This window comes from Talpa occidentalis, unplaced genomic scaffold (genome assembly GCF_014898055.3).
Source record: "Talpa occidentalis isolate TD23 unplaced genomic scaffold, MPIMG_talOcc4v2.1 talOcc4.14, whole genome shotgun sequence".
In the NCBI taxonomy this organism is placed as follows: domain Eukaryota; kingdom Metazoa; phylum Chordata; class Mammalia; order Eulipotyphla; family Talpidae; genus Talpa; species Talpa occidentalis.
In genome coordinates, this window is record NW_023601433.1 from 15,065,621 (window position 1) to 15,085,883 (window position 20,263).

The 20,263-nt window shown below is 37.7% G+C and overlaps 1 protein-coding gene across 4 annotated transcripts in view; it reads right to left on the minus strand.

The window, feature by feature from the left end:
- Positions 1-19,724, minus strand: part of UBE3A (ubiquitin protein ligase E3A) — a 66,736-nt gene extending 47,012 nt beyond the window's left edge. For 3 of the 4 annotated variants that reach the window (XM_054694798.1, XM_037510115.2, XM_037510117.2), the window contains exon 1: positions 19,147-19,384. The gene's annotated coding sequence lies outside the window, so the exon portion shown is untranslated. Of the gene's footprint in view, positions 1-19,146 lie in introns of all 4 variants that reach the window. The other variant, XM_037510113.2, reaches the window with a different exon arrangement.
- Between the last annotated feature and the right edge of the window lie 539 nt (positions 19,725-20,263).

Genomic DNA, 20,263 nt, shown 5'->3' on the forward strand with positions numbered 1-20,263 from the left:
CAAGCCATTCCAGATGAGAGGCTGAAGCCCAAAATAAGCTATACCTGTCAATCTCTGTGCAAAGTACAGATACAAAAGCAAAAATAAATGACTGCTGGTATTTAAGGCACCAAGTGTGGGGTGATTCATTTCCTAGCAATAAATGGAAAAATATATTAAATTCAGTTAATACTACTAAATTACTAAGTTTTAATTGACAATGTATATGCTGAAGTTAAGGAAAAGGGGGAAAGGTATACTAACAATTGCTACTTGCTTTGGAAGTCATCTAAAAATAAGACTAATTAATAGATGGACAAAAGAATTAAGAGTAAATATAGCAAATGTTAATTATGGAAACACATTCTACAATTATTTCACATTCCTGTAAGTTTGAAAATTTTCCCAATATAATGTTAAAGAGTAAAATGAAGGCATTCATACAAATAAAAGCTGAAAGTATTTTTGGTCAGCAAACCTACACTTTACAAATTTTAAAATTCTTCAAGTAGAAGGAAAATAACAATAGGGAGAAACATGGGTCCATGCAAAAGAGTCAACACATCTACACAAAAATAAGTGGAAACAGTAAACAGGAGCACATTAAAGAAGGTTGCTTTTGGTTTTAAAATTTATTTACAAAACAGACCATTTAAAGAAATACTTGCAAATTCTACTGTGAAATGTGTAACATGTAAGTAAAATGTAATATTATAGTAGCAAAAAAAAGATGAGGCAGAATAAATTAATTTATACGGTTCTAAAATTCTTATATTGTACTCTAAGAGGTGTATTACTTTTGAAAGTAGGCTGAGATAAGGCACATGTTGCATATCCTAACACAACCACTGGGGGGAAAAAAAGGAAGAGGTATGAAGTAATAGAGAAAATAAATTTGTAAAAAAGATTCAATTAACCCAAAAGAAAGATGGAAAAAAATAAGGAATATAGATAGGACAAATATAAAACAAGTAACTTGGTAGTCTTAAAACCTACCATTCTGATATTACAATAAAAGTAAATGGACTGAAATTTCAAATTAAAAATCAGACATGGCAGGGCCTCCCCAGTGGCGCAGCGGTTGAGCGCTGGGTTGCGAAGCTGCGCACAGCCTCTGCAGCGCCAGTTCGATCCCTGGCTGCTCCCCGGCCACCGGAGGAGGGTCCCACATGGCGCGCAGACCTCTCCTGCTGCCCGCTGCTCCCCTCAGCAGTGTACTTCGGTCCTTCTGCCTGCTCTGCTCCCCGCTCTGGCTCTGGTGAATTCTCTCACCCTCCCATGCTTCTGACTGTACCCAGTGCTTGTATGTATGTATGTATAAATAAATATATAAACAAACAAACAAACAAAAAAAGCAGACATGGCAAAAAAAAAAATAGTCAGAAAACAGGATGGCTTATACAATTATTGGTGGGAATGCAAACTGGTGCAGCTATTATGAAAAGTAGTTACAGAACAATTAAACATTAAAATGGAAATTCCTTAAGATCCAATTAAACCATTTCCAGATAATAATCTAAAAAATATAAAGACACTAATTCAAAGAAGTCTACACACACCTATGCTTATTAGAGCCCTATTTATAGCAGCCAAGAACTGGAAACCACCTAAATGCCCATCAACTGACAACTGGATAAAGATGTAGTATACATACACAAAGGAGTACTTTTCAACTACATAAAAAATAAAGATGAAATCCTGTCATTTGCAACCACAAAGATGGTCGAGAGAGAATTATGCTGAGTGAAATAAGGCAGACAGTGAAAGAAACACCGTATGATTTCACTCATGTGGTATACAGAAAAAACAAAAATGAACTACAGAAGACTTCTTGACTATAAGACCAACTAGTGGATACCAGAAGGGGAGCGGGAAGGTGGGTGGGAAACAAGAGAAAGGGGACAACGTTCTGGGGAAGGAGAAAGATGGGTGTTTAGTGATGAACTTAACGTAATCATATGCATGGTGATTCTCGATGATGAATACCTGAAACTTGTTATAATGCAATGATACGTCAGTAAAAAAAAAAATTAAAAATTTAATAGTAAGATGCAACGATATGCTATCTAAAAAAAAAGACAAAAATAACAGATGAGTTGAAAGTAAGGTGATAGCAAAAGGTACACTATACATACACATCAACACGCATCACAAGAAGGGAAAAGTGGCTATATTAATACCACACAAAATAGACTTTAGGACAAAGAACATTACTAGAGATCAACAGAGACATTTCATTCGATATTCATCAAGGAATCTGAGCAATCCAAAATATGAATGCACCTGAAGAGAGTTTCAAAATACATGAAGCAAAAATGGATAGAACTGAAAAGACAGCAAAGATTTCAACATTCCCCTCCTGGTAGTTAATAAAATATGTAACCAGAAAATTAGCAAAGATACAGAAGAAATGAATATATCTAGCTAAAAAAGAACCTGTATCCTGGAAAAACAATATGCAAAATGTCTGAACAGATACTCACAAAACATATACAAAATGAGGCTCATAAACCCAAGGAAACTTCTCAACATCATTAATCAGCAGGGAAATTAACATGAATTTAATTAAAACCACAATGATACTCTATATCCATTAATACAGTAATTATTAAAAAAAGAATGAAAGGATGTGGAGAAGCTGGAACCCTGGTACAAGAGCTGGGGTGTATATATGGTACAGCCACAGAGGAAAATGATATGGTGGTTCCTCAAAAAAATTACACGTAATATGATTACCATATGATCCAGCAACCTCATTCCTACGTATATACTCAAAAGGACTGAAATCAGGACTTGACCGAATATTTGTAGACCAATGCGCATATTCACAATAGCCAAATGGTATAAACAACCAAATATCTACAAATGAACAAAATAAAACATAATAGAAGTTACTTAGCTTAATAAAGGACTGAAAATTTGATACATGCTATAACATGGAAGAACCCTGAGAACAGTAGACTAAGTGAATAAGCCAGAAACAAAAGGACAAATATCATACTACTCCACTTTATATGAGTGCCTAGAATAGATAGAAAGTAGAATAGTAGCTTCCAGGGAATGGAGGGAGAGGAAGACAATGTGATGTCATTGTTTAATGGGTGTAAGAGTTTCAGTTTGGGATGATGAAAGAGTTCCAGATAGAAAATGGTGATGTTTCTAATTTAAGTGTACTTTATACCACTGACATGTATGCTTAAAAATGGTTAGAATTGTAAATTTTGATATGTATACCCCACTACAGTTAAAGAAAAAAACTGCAATGGGATACCATTACACACCCATCAGAATGCCTGCAATTTGAGAGTAGCAAATGCTGACAAAGATTTAGAAGAATTCAAACTCTCACACACTGCCAGTAAGAATGAAAACTGGTAAAACCATTTGGAAAATAGCTTGGCAGTTCCTTATAAATTTAAACATAAACTTACCATGTGATCCAGTAATTCCAGCTTAAGGCATTTACACCCTAGAGAAATGAAAACATGTTCACACAGACACACCTGCAATGAAGTCCATTATTCAAAAGAGCCTACAACTAGAAACAATCTAAATGTGTACCCAAAAAAAAAAAAAGAGGAAAAACAAACTGTGGTATAGTCACATAAAGTATAATTATAAGAGAAAAGCCATAAACACAAATTAAAGGAATTTCAAACACACGCTAGTGAACAAAAGCAAACAAAGAAAAGTACATACAATATGATTCCATTTACATGCAATTCTAGAAGCACCAAAACAAATAAGATCAGTGGTTGCCTGGAGCCAAGAGGGAGGAATAACTACAACAGGACAGGAGGGAATTTCTGGAGGGTAATTCAGATGTTCTACATCTGACTGAGGAAGCAGTTACAGCATATAAACTTGTCAAAATACATCAACTGATACACTTAAAAAATGGTGCACTTCACTGGATGTAAATTACATTTCAGTAAACTTGACTTTTTAAAGTGTGTAAGAATGTAATATATAAAAAGGTGGCATTTTAAATTAGTGAGGGAAGGATCGCTTAAGTGGTGGAGAGAATTACTTTACAAGCAGAAAAATTAAAAATTAGGTATTTCATACCATAGCTAAAAATATATGAAATACAATTCGGCCCTGAATCTAAGTCATGATATCCAAAATACACTGACTGTACCCAAATCTAGATCTATAAATCTAAACCTATAAAGTAATATTATGGAAGTGCTAAAGAAAATACAAGATTACTTCTATAGCATCTTTGCAAGCATGCTGAAACTCAGAACCGTAAGACAAGCTGACTTACACAAACTTTTAAAGACAGTATTTGTAAATAATAATAAAGTATTAAATAATGACATATAAAAAGTAACTAAATTAAGAGTAAAAAAGAACAAAAAAAAATGGGCCAAAAACCTAGGTAATTTCCTAAGTTCTATAAATGTTCAAATATTGAAAATGATTTTATATGCACATAAATGAGGCAAATGAGCCGTCCCATACAGTGTTACTGGGCATGAAATTTGCTTTAAAACATTTTTTAAAAAGTGGCTGCCATTATCTACCAAATTTTTTAATTGGCAAAGCTTCATGGTCTAACAGTCATATTGCTAGAAATCTGTCTTACAGAAATAAGTCCCCTTATTTGTAATAGCAAAAACTGAAAACAATCTAAATTCCACAATAATGGAATTATAAATTCTCAGTCAGTGCTTCATTCAGTTCTAGAGATTTGCAGAAAGCTTAAGATTTATAAGTTTCCACTTCAAGTTTACTCTTGAACATATGCTCATTAAGGCATAATTTAACACATATAACATTTTTGGTTTTTTTTGTTATTGTTGCTTCTCTCTTTCCCCCCACCCAAGTTTTCATGTAAAAAACTGTCTGTATGTGGACATATGATATAATACATAGATTTAATACAGTCATTTAAAAGAGTCATTCAACCTACTCTCTCAGTTGTTCTAGCTAAAACCTCAGTGTCAATTCTTACCTCTCCCTTTATTTCAAACTCACATTTAATCTATTACCAAATCCTATGCGGCTATCGAGTCAACATATATGAATAATATAACCACTCTCAACAACCTCACTGGCATCATTCATATAACCCATTGTCATCACCTCTTATCTGTATTACTAATTACCTGATCCTGCCCTTGTCATTTTTCAGTCTAGGTTACACACGAGTAGTCTTGCTAAAAACACCAATCAGATCTTTTCACTTCTCTGCTAAAAACCTTCAGTGGCTTCCCACTTCACTCACATGTAAAAAGTCAAATTCCTTGTGGTTCAAATGATCTACACCTTACAGCCCTCTGACTCCATTTCCCATCACTTACTTTGCTAAAGTCACACTGGTCAACTCAAAGTTCCATATTCTACATTCACTATAATCTACACCAGAAATCCACACAGTTAGCTCTCTCATCTCCATGAGTTGTTTACACAAATTACCATTCCGGTGAGGTTTTTCTCTGGCTACCCGACACTTCATATATCCCAATTCCTTGCTTATCTTTTCTCCTTAAAAGTACTAGGCAACTTAAAATATAGACAAGAACACCTCTTCAATAAAATCGTTTTGGGAAAAGTAGACAACTATATGCAAAAAAATGAAACTTGACCACTGTCTTATACCATACACAAAAATTAACTCAGACTTAAATATTCAGGATTAATTCAGACAATGCGGAATAAAAGACTTGGCTATAAGAACATAAACTATAAAATACATGTAAGAAAACACAGGCAAAATAATCTCTACAGCACTGGCTGTCTTTGTGGCGTCCTCTCAAAGGGCCAGGGAAACAAAAGCAAAAATAAACAAATGGGTCTACATCAAACTGAAAGTTTTACTCAGGGAAGGAAATCATTACCAAAACAAAAAGACAACCTACTGGATGGGAGAAGATACTTGCAAATCATATATCCAACAAGGGATTACTATCCAAAATATATAATCAACCCATACAATTCAACAACAAAAAATCATCACTATTAAAAAATGGGCACAGGGTCAGCATACAGATTGCCAAGCAACATATGAAAAGATGTTTATCATCACTTATCACTAGGGAAATGCAAATAAAAAAAACCCATCTCATTACCTGTTAGAATAGCTGTTATCTAAAAGTCAAGAAACAGCAAGTGTTGGTGAGGATGTAGGGAAAAAAGAACCCTTTATATACTGCTGATGAGAAGTAAATTGGTGCAGTCACTATGAAACACAGTATGGTGATTTCTCAGAAAAATAAGACATACCCTATGACCCAGCTATACTTGGGTATTTACTCAAAGAATATATGTTCCCCTATGTTCAGAGTGCTACATTTTTCACAATAGCCATGACATAGGAACAACCTAATGGCCCAACAGATGAGTGAATAAAGGTGTGGTGTATATATATACACACAAAGGAATACTACTTGGCTGTTAAAAAAAGACAGTATTTTTTGCCATTTGTGACAACATAGGAAGATATTGAGGGGATTATGCTAAATGAAATAAAAGGAGAAAGACAAATACCCTATGATTCACTTATATGTGGAAGAAGCAAGACAAACAAAAACTCTTAGCATCAAAAGAGGGGGAGTTACTAGGGGAAAAAGGAGGTGAAGAGGGGGCATGTAAAAGGAGTAAGGTTCTTGTATGCATAAATAAATATTTAAAAAAATTAAAAGGAGTAAGGTGGTCAATTGTTTGAGGGTGGATGGAAACTAGATATTCAAGAGAGGATTCACAATGTACTATAAACACTGGCGAAGTAAGAAGCTGTACATTTGTAACTTAAACCACAAACAAAACAACAAACTCAGATTATGAGATCAAAATGGTGGTTACCAGAAAGGAAGGGGGCAGAAGGGGTGGGCAAAATGGGTAAAGGGAGTCAATTGTATGGTAGTAAATGGAAACTAGAACTTTGGTAGAGATAATGTAGCATATACATGTTGAACTATAATGCTGTGTATCTGGTATCTATAAATTATAAACCAGCTTATTATCCGATAAAGAGCTTGTAACCAGAACACACAAAGAATGCTTAAAATCCAATAAAATGACTCAACACACAGAAAAGGATTTGAATAGATCTGCTCCAGAAAATGATGACCAATCAGCACATGAAATGTCCCTCATTATCACTACTTATTAAACAAATGCAAATGCAAACTACAGAGAGATACCATCACACCCACAGAATGGCTAAAGAGGACAGTATGTTTTGGCAAGAACGTGAAGACATCAAAAAGAACATGCATACATTGTTGATGCAACTATAAAACAGTGAAGCCACTTTGGAAGAGTTCAGCAGTTCCTCACTGTCAAATGTTAAACAGAGTTTACGCTACAATGCAGCAGTTCCATCTATTTTAGACCCTAATCAGTAGGTTCCATCACAAAAGCATGGACCGTGTAGGTAGATATACCATGGTTATGTATGTAGTGAGCACGCAGACTTTTCACCTTGTCAGTATTCCCTAAATAATATGATTTATTTACATAGTGTCTAACCTATAAAGTATAGAGGATGATATGTGTAGGCTGTATGTGAATACTATACCATTTTACATAAGGGAGCTGTGCATATGAATTTTGGTATACACTGGGGTCCTGGAACCAATCCCTTGCAGATACCAAGGGTATATATGCATGCTCACAGCAACCTGATTCATAGTAAAAAATGGAAACAATCCAAATTTCTATCAACTGATTACGGAATAAAAGTATGTGCATATTCCTACAATGTAATATTGTCAAAAAATGGACTGACATACTGTTAAATGCTACATGAATGAACCATGAAAATACTACACTAAGTAAAATAAGGCATACACAAAAGGATGCATATTTGTTATTCCATTTATATTTATATTCCAGGAAGGACAAATCCATAAAGAAAACAGATTAGTGTCAGGGCCTATACTTAAGTTTCTTTTTGAGATGAAAATGTTGAAAAATAAGACGGTGGTTGTACAACTGAATATACTAAGACCCACTGAACCGCATACTTCAAAGGGGTAAATTTTATGATAAATGAATTGTATTTCAATAAAACAGGAAATCACAGAAAACATATGGCTTTATTTTTTTAAATCCCCCTCCAAAAGAAAAAAAGCTACATGTAATTACATACTCAAATATATTCTTTGGGTATTTGCTACATATTTTTGTGTGTATTTCTTCAATTGCAAAAATAATCCTACACACTAATACTTCAGGGGTAAATGGTGTAGCGAAGCACAGAATAAAAAATTCTTTGGAAAGGCAAAAATGAATGAATTTGTGGTTTACACTTTAAGGGAGTAACATTTAAAATTGAGGGTGTATTGGTAATCTAGGTTGTATGGTAAGTTACACAAAGAACTTTAGATCACTTTGCAACGGAAGAGAATTGCACATCTTTCTAAAGTGACTCTTGGTCCTCCCCTCCCTCTGGGTTCTGTGAACATTTCTAAAGCAATTAAAATATGTGTTTTACTTACCTGAAAAATTACAGAAGGTCGACTCATGAACAGCCACTATTAAAATTCTACCTTTCCCAATGAGATCAGGTGGCTCATGAGCAAGCAGTAAGAGAATCTAATCTGAATGAATTCTAAAGTATCACCTATAGACATCCTTTAGAAATTCCTAATCACCAGAATTATTTCAATTTCACATAACCCCTAAGATTCATTATGAAATCTTCCTCTGGGTTCTTTCTGCACTATAATTAACAAGGTCAATCTTCTATACTGTCTAACCTAGAATTAAGCTTTGTATGCACACACACACAATAAGATGTGTAAAGAGATATATTAACAGATGTAAAGGTAGGTGAGTTCCTTGAACCGTGAACACATATTTTCAGGTTTTGTTTATTGTATTTCATCCCCCTATCAAATGTAGTGCCCCAACACATTACATAAGATCTAACTTATGAATAACAAAAGACCACTAGCTTCTACTATGATTTCAAAATATTTTTAAGAAAATTTACCACATATAATTTTAAGTGAACTAGACTGTTAAAACTAAGAAATCACCTTTGGAAAGATCATCCTTATTTAAAAGACAACTGTTAAAAGCCTAGGATATTTACTCTATTAATGTCTAATAAAATGCTTCAATATAGTCTAATCACAAATTTCCTTTTAAGTACTTATCAACTAGAAATATTTCTAATTGAAAAATAAAAACACAACCTGACCACTTTGTACATGAACACTCTTTCACCCCAGGCTCACCAATGTCTTGAACTGCCTAAAAATGAGACATTTATTTTTGTCATAAAATCTTCACAAGTGAATTATTTAATATCAGCTGAGGTAGTACTAAAAGAAAACAGGATTCAATACCAGCATAATGCAAGGAACCACCCCAAAACCAGTGCTCAAGGAGATTCTCAAAAAAGGCTTCCCTGAGTAGGTTGTGCCCTCAACGATGGGGAAAATTTGTTGAAAGTGTTCCAGGCAGACTGAAATGTACTGGCAGAGTTTGGCACAAGAAGGAAGTTGGATAGCTAAAAGAAACTAAAGAAATGCCAGTATTGTTAGATGGTTCTAAATAAAGGATAGCATGCAGGAAAGCAGAGTGGAGGAAGTAGAGAATCCAGATCCTTCAGGACCCTATAGACCAATAAAGGATTCTGAATTTTATGCTAAAAGAAATGGAAAGTCAAAGAATTCTAAACATAAAGTAACTGTTATACTTTTAAAAGATCACTTTTAAATGTTCACAAAAATCTGACTTATAAACTCATTGTAATTGATAAAGCGCACCCAAGTTGGATACAATATTTCTTTCTCCTTCTGGCTTATTTTGCTTAGTATGTGTCCTCCCAGCTCCATCCAAGTTGCTGCAAATGGCATGAATTTATCTTTTCTGAATTGTGTATATATACCACATCTTCTTGATCCACTCATCAGTCTTTGGACACTTAGTTGTTTCCATATGTTGGTTACTGTAAATAGTCCTGCTATAAACACAGCAGTGCAGGTTTCCTTTCACATAAGTGTTTCTGTACTTTTGGGGTAGATACGTAAGAGTGAAATTGGTGGGTCATAGGGTAAATCCATTTTTAATCTTCTGAGAAACCTCCACATTGCTTTCCACAGAGACTGAACCTGCCCACATTCCCACCAACAGTGTAAGAGGATCCCTTATATGTGGAATATAGAAAAACTAAAACAAGGAGGCAAAGGCAAACTTTAAAACCAGCCCTTGGAAGCTGACCACAGATCTTCAGCTTTCTGAGGGGGCAGTGAAGGAGTGAAGCAAGGGGATGATAGTGGGGAACACAATGGACTATGGGACTATGCATGCTTCTGCTTTGGTGGTGAGAGTGGAGTGCTACAGTGACTACATCCAAAGGGGAAACCCAATACAATCAAAACACTAGCAAGGATGTAAAATAGTGGTACTTCAGTTTAAAAAAAAAATTTCAAGATTAAAAAATTAAATGCAGTATTTAAAAAAACTACTAACAAAGATCAAATGTAATTAAAAAAAGATTATTTGCAATGCAAAGAATTAAAACATCAGATGTGTAGGAATAAATTTAACAATGTGTAAAAGGCTTTTATAAAGAAAGTATACAAGAATCAAATAAATAGATAAATCATGTTCATTTCCCCCTCAAGTATATATCCCAAAAGAACAAATGTTAAATTATGGAAAAGTAAAAAATCTTAAGTCAAAACAATTCGGAAGGGCCTGCCCAGGCTGAGCACTGGGTTGAGAAGCTGCCTGCAGCCTCTGCAGCACTGGTTCGATCCCCCACCGCTGGCAAGGGTCCCACATGGCGCGCAGACCTCTTCTGCTGCGCCCGCTGCTCCCCTTAGCAGTGTACTTCGTCAGTCTGCCTGTTCTGTTCCCAGCACTGTCTCTGGTGAATTCTCTCACCCTCCCTCACTTCTGACTATACCCAGTGTTTGTATAAATAAATAAATCTTAAAAAAAATTCTATTATTTAAAAAAAGAAAAAAAAATCAAACCCGTTTGATTTTTATACAGCCGTTTATACAGGTAACATTTTTTAAAATTTGAGGAAAGAATTCAATACTTAATGTTTCAACATGTTGCCTTTCAAATTAAAAAAAAATTGATCCCTCATTCAAATGTGGACCTAAATAAAAAAATAAGTATCAAAAACCCCTTGACTATTAGCAGACAATATAAAAATATTTCTTAAACAAACCAAAAATAAAAAATCATTCTCACTCATGATTCTGACATCAAAAATTGAGATTCCAAAGGAGAATTGCATATTTTTATTTTGTTAACTTTAATGGCTGGATAAAGTAAAAGAGGTTGGATAAGATGAATTTCAACGACTTAACAACCTAAATATTGCATGATCATTTCTTTTTAAGAGTTTTTAATGAACCATTTTAAGCATGTAGAAAATAACAAAATACATATTTATCCACCACTCAGAATCATCACTGAAATGCAAATTAAATGATGTATCAATCCACATCTATTGAGTTAGCAAAAATCTTTAAATCTGACCATCCTAAGTATAAGCTAGGACACTGAAAAAAGAAATGCTCATATACTGTTGATAAAGTATATACTGACATAATGATTTTAGAGAAGAATTTATCAACTGAAGACAGTAACAATTTATTCTCGAGTATTTACACTTCTATAAATCTCAGAGAAATGCGCGCACAGATAAATATACAAATGATCATTTCAGCATTGCTTATAATAGCAAAAAAAACCCCTTTCAAAATATCAAATAATGAAACATGTACAATGGAGTACCATACAGCAATTAAATGGATTAAACGAGATCTATAAGCATCAACATATGTATCTCAAAAAAATACTGAGTTTTAAAAAGAGCATGCTGATGAAATGTGTATCATTTTGTAGAAATTTAAACACAGAAGTTAACAATGTATATAGCATTTAGATATATTTACATATATAATAAAAATATAAACAAGGATATGAGACAATACTCAAGTAATGGAACTTGAGGTTGGGGAGAAGGAACATGATTGCTACAAGTGAATATGAAAGACTGTATTTGTTTCCCAGAGGACCAAAAATAGCTACACTTAACTTCTGGGTGGTGGGTAAATTGTTATTTACTATATCATCTACTGTATTGTTTCAAATATCATGATCATAAACTATGTATTTAAAAAAAAATGAGCATATAACATCCAAGTTGAAAATGAGTTTGGGGTCATCTAATCCAAACTACTCACTTTATTAAAAAACTAAGAATATAAAATACTATAGTAGTCATTGCAATTTTCGGTACATCTAGCAGTCTAAAGTATCACTTACGGGAACTAAATCAGTCAGAAACATGTGAAATAGAAACACACCCCTCCTAGGAATTCAGCACAGGCACAGGTAGTAAAGTAGGGCTGTCGAAGGTCACTGGCCTCCTCTCCAGAATGACCCCTAATCCTGTCACTATTTAAAATTACTTGAAATTCTGAAGCTTAGAGAATTGTTCCTAATCAGCCTCAGGTCATTAGACCACAACAGACAGCTAAAGTAGGCCTGAACTATAAAGCAGTTAGCTCATCAGCATCATCAGTACTTATAAATACCTAACTATACGTGGAAATCCAGAGGTAAAATTTTTATTTGAATGTACCTATTCATTCCCTAGTTGGGATGCATCTACCGCTAATTTCACGCCCCCCACCTTTCACCTAGCCCAAAAGATGGAAATGGGGTGGGGCGGATGGGAGTGCGTTGACGCCCTACTGAGTTAAGAGACCATAATATTTTGGGTTTGTTTTTTTTTCATTTTGATACTACTTTGAATTATAGTACACTGAGCAATAATGATTTGAAATGCAAAAATCAAATTTATGTGTATAAATAGCTAAATTTTGCTCATTTCTCTCATTTATTGATATTTAAGTGTTCTCATTTCAACACTGTAATCAAGTCTCAAGAAGCCCTCGCATTCTGTCAAGCACAGTGCATCCCTTCTTTACCTACCAAGTTTTATCCATCGCTTTTTAAAATTTCTATTTTCCTTCTCTGTTCTTTAAACATGTTTAATATGAGTCTTAATCCATTCAGGCTGCCTTAACAAAATACCATAGACTGGGTAGCTTAGAAACAATAAAAATTTATTTCTCACAGTTCTGGAGTCTAGGAAATCCGAGACCAAGGTGCCAGCAGATTCGGTATCTGGAGAGAACCAGCTTCCTGGTTCATAGGAAGCAGTCTTCTGGTTGGGTCCTCACATGGCAGAACAGTCAAGAGAGCTCTGAATCTTTTTATGGGTACTAATCCCGTTCATGAGGATCTACCCTCAAAATGTAATCACCCCCAAAGGCCCCACACCTCCTAGTAATACCATCACAATGGGCTGTTTAGATTTCAACATACAAATTTTGGAGGATAAACATTCAAACAATAGCAGTATGTTACACACACAGGAAAATGAATATAAGAAACTGAATATAGAAGAATCAGCTTAAAAGATTAGGGAAACTTCATTTCTTAGAAGCTCTAAATTTGGGTTATATTAAACAGCACAGTTTCTTTCACCAATATGGAACATGACACTGTTACCTCACTACAGAAGGTTAGGAAAGGAAAATGTTAATTCATGTTTGTGTGAAATAGTAGCACTTAGCAATTAGTACACACATACAGGAGGAGTTCAAAAGACTTTTTTTTTTTTCCAATTCCCAAAACACTTTATTTAGCAAAGCTATATGTTTAATATCCTTATTTATAGCACATCTTATGGTCATCAATACTGTCATATACACACAGGCATAATAAATAGAAGTCCTGAGAAAAACGTACTAAGAAAATTCATAAGTTACACATTTCTCCCTATGATCCATTAGTTTTATATAAAAAAGACCGTTGGGCATTTCATCCTTTCCCTTCCAAGGATCAGGATTAATTTATATGTGATAAAAGATAGGAAAGTGTTTGTTGGCAGTATGAAAAGAAGGAATTCCTTTGTGGTACCTGTATGCTAGAAGTTACCATCCAAGAATGAGAGCATTAGTGTTTTACCTGGGGAAATGACAAATTGTGACATCTGTCCATCTGGACAGGATATACGTATCTGTTATATTCTCTATACTGTCAGCATATTTAATTGTGTGTGTGGGGGGAGGTGTTCAGAATCTATTCTGCATCACAAAGAATATAAAAACGAATTAGAGTGGTGGCTACAGTTCACAGGAAATTCAAAGACTACTTCTCACGCTCAAGAGAAAGGGTGCTGAGGTAGAACTGGACTTATGATAAGACTGAAATGCAGCAACCATCTCTTTAGACACACGGAGACAGAAGTCATCCAATGAAAAAAGCATGTAGAAGTACAGCACTGGTAGCATCGTCATTCAGCCCCCAGCTATGTAATTCATGTGCAGCACTACTTATCTCAAATGTGAAAAAGAAATTCCTGAATTATTGAACAGTATATACAAGTGGCCCATAGTAAGAACTAAAAAAGAGCTACAAGTCTGCATACCACAAAGAGACAGGCCAATTTTTTTTTCATGTTTTATTTCAGTATCATAAAGGGCTTTGTGCTAGACTAACTTCAATTGATCCCAAAGGGTACAGAAAATCAACTTCCAGCACACATTGAGCTGTTAAGGGTCAATTCCACACTGACTAGCTGAGTTTCACTTAAGGAAGATTTTTATCCTATTTGTGTAAGTGTAAGGGGTCACATATACCTCCAGGCTTGGATTGGCAGCAAAGATACTGACTTTAACACAGTCTTACATAGGATTCTCTTCTATGATCCACAAGTGATGTCTTACAGGAGATTCCAGCAGATTCCTAGAATTGAACTTCAGGAATAATCATCTAGTAAAGTTCTATGCCTCCAAAACCTCTTTTACTTTCAGTCAATCCTATAATTCATTTGTCATTTATCCAATTTACAGAAGTCAAAAGTAGAGAAAAATTACAGAAGGGATTTAATTCTAGATTAATAATACTAATTATTAATTAATAGTAATAGTTAGCAATAATAGTAAGAAGTAGTTAACATCACTACTAAGATCTATTATTTATTTCAATTGACATTACCAAATTTATAATAAATTAACACACTAAATATTTCCCCAAATGTTTTGACAAAAAGGTTAAAAATGTTAATACAGGAAAGCATGAAAACATATCCAGGGTCTAATCAACTGTATACCACTAACTTTGTCTTCTTGGGCAAGTGGCTAAATCAGTGATTAACTCTCAGTATTAATTTACTTTTTTGAGAATTATCACATTTGAAATATATAATCCTCTAGAGAAGGCAAAGTAAGTCTCACATTATTTTGACATGAGAAAAGTTTATAAAGCTAAATGATCTGCTAATGACCAACTGGGAAGCTAGAAAGGATGAACCCATGACTTCCACCAAATTTAGAGCTTTTTCCACCACCTCAACGGTTATTGATGGCTTGTGTTCACTAAACCCGTTGAGACTCTCAAGAGCTTAAAATTCTTTATATAATTTTAGGGAGTTCACAGTCAAAGCTTAGAATCAAACAGTAACAACTGTCAGCTAAATCTCAAGTGCAAACAGTAGTATTTCCAAAAAAAAGTACTAGCTTTATTTCATTCTCAAAAAATGGCTTATATTTAATAATCTTTTGAGTTATCTATCCACAGTGCTATTTATTACTTGTTAAAGATAACTTAGATGAAAGCACAATAGGTGCTATTTCTGAGATTAAATGAAAAAAATTTGGTAAAGAAATTTATCAGTGTCATCTCATTAAAAATGACATTTATGTAAGTATGTCAAACATCTTATGTTTGGATATAGGATATAAGTTTGTAGATTAACACTACTTCTATGTACTGTAGTTCTACCTTATTTCCTTTACCAAAGAGGTGGCCTAATTTCCTGCATTAACTGCCATGATCAGAATAACTCCATGGATGGCAACAGTGTAGAAAACACTCATCTCCAAAAAGGTGGAGAGATAATCACAAAGCAAATTAACTACTCCTCTCATCAGGTATGGCAGGAGATGTGCTATTTTCAGTGACTCAACACTGGTTCTGGCTCTGCCACCTGAGTGACTTCAAGAAAACCACCTTAAAGCTTTGCACTTCAATATCCTCCTATGCAAAATGAATGGAATGACGGATCAAGTATAGTCATACATAGCTTTAAAAAACCTGTGAATATATATGTAACCAGAAGACAGAATAATCACCCCAGAAAAATATCAGAGTATTTACAGGTAACTGGTAAATTTATTTTTTATTTTATACACATGTGCGTGTACACACCACAATGTGTGCAAAATATTAGGTGCAAGACTTGGACCAAGATATAAGATATAAAGTATCTGGCATGTGCCAGACAGTTGCAAAAAGGGGTAAAATATTCTCTAGAATAGCAGTTGCGGGTGGGAGGTGTTGAGTCCACCCAACTGCCCTAAGATTTGAAGGGCACAGAAGAATGGGCGTCCATTATGTGACAAGTTTCACCAAAAATGATGTTACGTGGAAAAAGTCACTACTAGAGTTCTTGCATGTTCTTGGCTTTGTAGACCATAACCTAGCTCAGGTCACAGTAGTCAAAATAGGTAACCAATGTTGTTGACCATTTACTGATAACCAATTTAACCATACTCTGGAAATACACCGTCTGGGAAACAGAGTTCTTGCCCTTAAAGAGGGAGCTAAAAACTAGTAGGGGGTGGGGCTGCCGGAGAGACTAACAATATGAAGGATAACACACTACAGTCCACTCCATACAAGGTGTGATACTAGTCTTCAGAAAAACTAGTAAGACTTTTAAGAACAATACTTATTATATAAGTGTTGGGTGTTTTACATATTTTAATACTTACAGCAACTGTTTCACCATCCCATTTTAGTCTTTACATTTTGTAGTTTTGTGAAGTGCAGCTCATCAAGATAAAGTAACTTGTCAGGGTCACACAACTAGGCTAAGAATTCTAAAGCAGCAACAAATTCCAAAGCTATGTTTACTATACATATGATGTCTCTGATTTTTATTTTTTAGTGTTACATTTGCAGTGGAAGGAAAATGAGGACTATCGAAATCAACCGTAACTCTATTACCCTGAATCACCATGAAAAGATCATCTAAGATTTTACCCAAGTATTTATTTCACTCCTGTAAATTTATCTTCACTCATATAAATCAGAAAACTACTTTTTTAACAACTGCGTATGTATTTAATGTAACGTTTCCACATTTTACCTACATAAGTATGGGACTAAACGAAAGTGTGCAACCTGACTAGTAAACATAACTAGTTGTCATTTAAGAAAACTGACATTGTATCATTTAAAGTGGTTGGGTTGAAAAATAGATAGGATCCACAGTTCTGGATCATTCCATTGACTGCATATTGAGAGAAACAGCAAATTTTTCCAGATTGGTTTTTTGAGCGGAGCGAATTTTTGGGTGGAGGGGTCATTTAGAAATGACCTGACATTTAAGAGACACAAATGACTAAACTAGTGTCAACGACACCATAGGTGTCCAAATAAATCCTGTTAAATGAACTAGACAAACGGGATAAGAATGTGCCTTCCTGGCATTTCTATCAAGTACTTCTAGTTTTTTTAAGCCATGAAAAGAGAATTTGAGAGATCAAATAAAAGCAGTTTACAAAACCTCTGAAAAGGTATCAAAACACTGTAATTTGTATCTTTGTAAGGCTGAATTCCTCTGGAACAGGACAATGTCCAGAGGATGTTTGTTGTACATGCTTGGCACACTAAAGCTACTTAATAAATATTGACTCAATAAGACTTTCATAGTTTACGTTCTAATTTTGTAAATAGAGTCATTTATTGAAGCTATATCATGTTTTTGTCATGCTTATTAGTTTCTTTAAATGGTTTCTGGCTTACCTTTGGGCTTATCAACACCATCTTGAAAACTATTTGTTTCATTAAAAAACGTGGTAAGTGGCTCAGAATTACAAGCAGGATCTAATCTCAAAGTTATTTCATTTCATGACAAGACGTTCTTTTTAAATTCAAAGCTTTTTAACATAGTCCACAAAATAATCTCCTAAGGGTACTTACTAGTCAGAGGTGTGAAGTAAACACTACTCATCCTGCATATCCAATTCACTCTACAAGATTTATTAGGTACCTACAGTGGCTGTGAACACAACTTTTTAAACATTATTTCTAAATCTTAGATGATTTCCATTTCAGGTCCCAACCCTCCCCCCACCACCTTCTCAAAACATTCTGGAATAATCTGCTATTTCTCAATACTACAGGGTCATACCCATATTCCTTCAAGATGACTTGAAGGGAATTTTGGACTGTAAACCCCATAGGCTATTAGTTTACATTTTCAATAGCACCCCAGCCATTCAGTAAAAACCTAAACAGATTTTGTAATGTTTCTATTTCAGTATGCCCATAGGACGTATGCCCATAGGATTTTTTTTTAATAAAAAAAAATCAGAGTCTAAATCATCTCTCGAGGATTCTAAGCGTAATCAAAGAGCGTCTACATTTATTTTTAACAATTTTATGGACTAAAGAATTTGCCGTGTTCCAATCTGATTTCACCACCAAAACCTTTCACACCGTGACGAGGAAAGTGTTCTTTTCATTTTCTCCAACTAAAAAGGCGGGGGGCGGGGGGTGGGGGTGGGGATGGGAAACCCCAACAGTTTGCAGGTTTGCATTTAACAGCGTCTCCGGCTCACGTTTAATTTCTGAATCCGGATGAGTAATCTTGCGAGCACAGCCCCCGGGCTTGATGGACCATTTCATCTGCCTTCCCACCCCACCATTGCACCCCAAAACCCCAACCCCCCGAATTACACGCCGAAGCATTTCGTCACCAAGAGGGCCCCAACCTCGAAAATACAGAGAAAGGGCTCCCCTTGGAAGGAAAAGGCCAGCCCTTCCCAGGCTGGGGCCTAGGCAGGCTCCGCCAGCCAGGCTCCGAGAGGCCTGCACGCCCCGCCCCGGGCCCGCTCGCGTCCCCTCGGGCGACAAAACCCTCCCTCCGGCGCTCAGCCAGGACTGACAGTTACAGCAGCCGCCGCGGCCGCCACCAAAGGCCTGCTTCTGGCACCCACCCCCTCCGAGCCACGCACCCCCAAACCTTCACCCCGGCGGGCGTGGGGGCGTCCCTCCCCTCGCCTGAGCCGGCCCCTTAGGGGGTTCGAGCGCCAGAGGAGACGAAGGCAGGTGCCGCCCGGCCTGCCTGGCACAGGCCCCGCCGGCAGCCACACTGACCTGTCCTCGCCCCCGCACCTGGGCTGCGGCCCTCGCAGCAGCGGCCGCCTCACTGGTCGTCGTCGCCCTGGCCCGCCGCCTCCGCCCGCCACCGCCTCGTTCCCTCTCGCTGCCGCCACCGCCGGGGCTCATGCGGGACCCGCGCTTCCTTCTCCGGGGACCGAGACCGGGAAAGGGGGCGACGGGGCCGCAGGAAACCCCGCGCTCGTCGCCAGCCGCCTCTCCGCGTCCGTCTGTCCACACCCGGGGGCTGCGAGGCCCGCCTGGCCGGGGCTAGGGTGCGCGCTGCGCGGGGCGCGGGGCCGGGGAGGCGCCGACGCAGGCACCGCCGCCCGCGGCCGAGAGAGCCGGGTCGGCAAAGGGGAAGCGCCCGGCGGCGGTGGCGGCGGAGGGCGGGCACCCGGGCCGGCGGATGGCGACGCGGCGGTGGGGTGCGCGAGCGAGCGGAGGGCGGTGTGTCGAGGTTCTGGCGAAAGGGATTCAAGCTCTGTCGTCTCCTGCAGTCACCCCGAGCCCAGCGCCACCATCTTGGGGAAAACGCGGATCTCGCGGCCGCGGCGCAAGACGGGAGGACTGGCTGGGCGGGCCGAGTATCCCGGCAGGCAGCGCGCGCCGCCGGGCCGGACGAGGGCTCCAGGTCCGGACGCAGGGACGAGGGGCGGGGCGGGGTGCGCGCGGGAGTGCGCAGCGCTCGGCCCCGCCGGCCCCGCCCTCCTCCTGCTGCCCGTCGCCGGCCGCGCAGGGGCCGCTGGGAAGGGGAAGTGGCCCACAGCGCCTCTGAATCCCAGCAGGGCCGGCCGCCATCTTGGCGTCGGGCAGGAGCAGCGGCTCCTTCTTTCGGCCGTCCTTCTCTGTGGCCGGGCAGAAAGAAGGGGGTCCGCTCCGGAGGCGCCCTGGCGCCACCAGGAGTGCCGGCGAGCCCCCATTGATCTACCCCAGCCTCATGAGCAACGCTCATGAGGAACGCTCCGGATTTTGTTGGGGGACGAATCGGCTCCGAAAGGCAACCGAGGTGGTTTTAAGAACCCCTAGCCCCAAGGCGGGAAGCTCCAAGCCCAAGCCCTTTCCGCTCTGAGCTGCCTTTGTAAACACTGCGGAGGTAGCCCGAGAGCTCGAA